We start from the raw sequence: 2,969 nt of genomic DNA, 5'->3' as shown, positions 1-2,969 counted from the left end.
GTGCTGTGGCAGCTGGAGCAGACTAAACTCCTGTCCGAGCGTGAGAGAGGCAGTGCGCTGGCTTCCCCGTCACTCACCCTCCCTCCAGCAAAACCTCCCCCGCCCTGCTGCTGCAGCTCTGCTACTGAAGCCTCTTCCAGCTGGATAAATGCACACGGCTGCAACTTCAGGCTCATCATTCAGAAAAAAACACTACCTGACCTGCACACCCCCCACCGCCCGACACCCCTTGACGCTCCACCCAGCGGGGGGTCGGACTCTGACTAACTCCTCTCTGCCCCCCATGACCCCTTGCACCCCTACCTCCACCGGCAGCTCCCCCTCCACCCCTCCTGCCACAATGGTCTCTCTTTGTCCTGACAATACAAATGGACTAGGGTTTCAGCTTATTCTGCTGCTTTTCAAAAGGAAAAAGAAAGGAAGACATCAGCATAGGATTGGTGGCTCAGGTCACTCACTACAATGACGTTCCCCTTGAATATCGTCAGGGGGAAACCCAATCCTTTAACTGTCCCTTACACACCACTGACACATGTGGGACATCCTCCTGTTGCATAAGACAGAAGTGACATCTACAAAACAGACTCGCTTTCCTTTCAAAAAGCTTTTCAGAGCAAGGTGTCTCTGAGTTCAAGATAAGCTCATATCATTAGTTAACACGCCTCGGTGATGATTTCTGACAGGCGTCACAAGAAAAACCCTCAAAACACAGAAGAGGTGAGGATGTTTTTACCGCTGGAATGCAGCAAAGTGATAGTTTGTTAGCTCCTTCCCATCTCCTCCTAAACACAGGAAATCCTTGTTCAGGAAAACATTCAGTCTGAGAATGCATGCTTTGTGTGAAAATGCGAAGATCGCATTAAGCCAGACTGTGTAAACAGAGAAGGTAGTGAGGATAGGTAATTGGGTTGGTTTATATTTAGAGGAAGGCTCCAGATTCTTATCATTAATCAAGGCAGTCATCACATTGACCCGACAGAGATGAGAAGACACGCTTGTCACTGTCACACAGCAGAACTGGGCTCACACAAACACATTATTACTTACTCCCGTGTTGACAAAAGTGTGCAGAGAAACTTTGATGTAGTAAACTTCTTGTGACAAAAAAAAGGAGAGACGCTTCTGTAAACTCGGAGGTAAGACCATGAACGTATTGTTATATATACAGTAGTTCTACATTTAGTCCAGTGTGTATATCTACTGTATAATCTGCTATATAAACAGACACACACACACCTCACATATGCACTATGCAAATATACACTCCTCCCTACAAGTGGCATAATGTTTGTGCCCTATAATTTCTGCCTTTCCCTCTGGCCTGGTTTCACTGTCACCGAGGGCAGATTTTCTTCCTTTATGTCTTCTCCCTTCCCCCCTCCTTTTTTCTCCTTTTCCTTCTTTTTAATTCTTACTTATCTAATTTGGTTGCACATGAGCAACAAAATGGTCCAAGTTGAAATCAACAAAGGTCTCAGGGTGGCACGTGTCCAAGATGCAGGCGTGTCAGCCAACTGGAGCAGGATGCCTGCTCAAAGCGGATTTTAGTCAGACCGCCTGTATAATTTTGGCTAAGAGAGAGAGGTTGCAGCCCAGTCCGTCATGGCAGCATGGTGAGTAGACTTTTTTTTTTTTTTTTTTAAGTAAATGAATTTGACAGAAGAGAGATGACAGGAAATGTGGGGGAATGACATGCAACAGAGGTCCCCTGAGGGTCTTGTACTGGGAACGTTGTGTTCCAGTGGCCGGCATGTTAACCCCTGGGCCTCCAAGGCACCCACGACTTTGAACTAAACTGTCCTCCAAAATATAATCTCAAACTTTATCATACCATGTTTAGATTGTTAAAGTAAAGTAATATATTCAAATGAGTGTACAAATGTCAGTTTTTCAGTACTGACACCACTGATTTGGAATAATTTCCTGCAAAAAAAAAAGAGAAAAAACTGGCACTGGAGTAGTCGGCTCCTTTAATGTGCTTATACTTGTGATAAACCTATATACTTTAAGAATAGCTATGTTGTCACTAGGGTTGTAACGATCCATCGATCTGGATCAATACAGAAATTGAATGATTAACAACTCAATGTGATCAATGCAAAGTGAAAACATCAATCCATATCATCATTTCTAAGATGCACAATTATTTTGAAATTCCCGTTTGTGTCAACTTGTCCGTCCAAGCACACCTTCTTCGCGAACATTCAAATGGTTCTCGTGCCAGGCAGGTAACGACAATGAGGATATTTACTCTCCTCTTGGGAATAAATCTGCATTGCGGAAAATATCTTGGATTTCGGAGAAAATGACGGGTCAGCAGCCAAACAGAGCATCTCACTCAGCAGTCGGCTAACTTGTTGCTCCCGCTACATTAGCTGCTCTGTTTCAACAGTGTTAGGCTGAGAAGAGGCTGAAATTCAACTGGTGTGTTTTGCCAGGAGGTGCAGTGAGCTAACCCAACGGTGAGTACGAAAAAGTATAAATATAAAATGTAACTTGTTGAGCTATGAGTAGAGGAAAAGGCTGCTAGCCAACAATTACTTTGTCTCCTTCACAGGAAATATCGAATTTCATACCTTTGTTAAATGTTCTTGTTGTTAAGCCATAAAACATTGTTGATATCATGCACAGCATCTCATACTGCAGTTTCATAATTTAACAGTTAAAAAAAGGTTACAGGTGGTGTGAAAGAAATCTATCATCTGTAAGGCAGTGTTCTAGGTTCCTAACAAAGTTAAGGTAAAAAGATTCAAGCTGTCTGACCCAGAAAGGATGTTTGGCCATGTGATTATTTTCCGTTCTTTATATGTCCTGCTTGGGAACGTAGACGTGGTTCCTCTGTGGCCAGTTGAGGAGGCATCAGTGTGTAGATTTAGGCCAGGATCAAGCCCTACTGCACTGAGAAAAACAGTAGACAACATGTATCCCGGAGCCACACCGTATTTAAATTTGTGGCGTTTAAGTCCACA

Source organism: Pagrus pagrus, assembly GCF_965226575.1.
Source record: "Pagrus pagrus genome assembly, chromosome: 7".
Classification (NCBI taxonomy): Eukaryota; Metazoa; Chordata; class Actinopteri; order Spariformes; family Sparidae; genus Pagrus; species Pagrus pagrus.
This window is presented reverse-complemented; position numbering follows the sequence as displayed.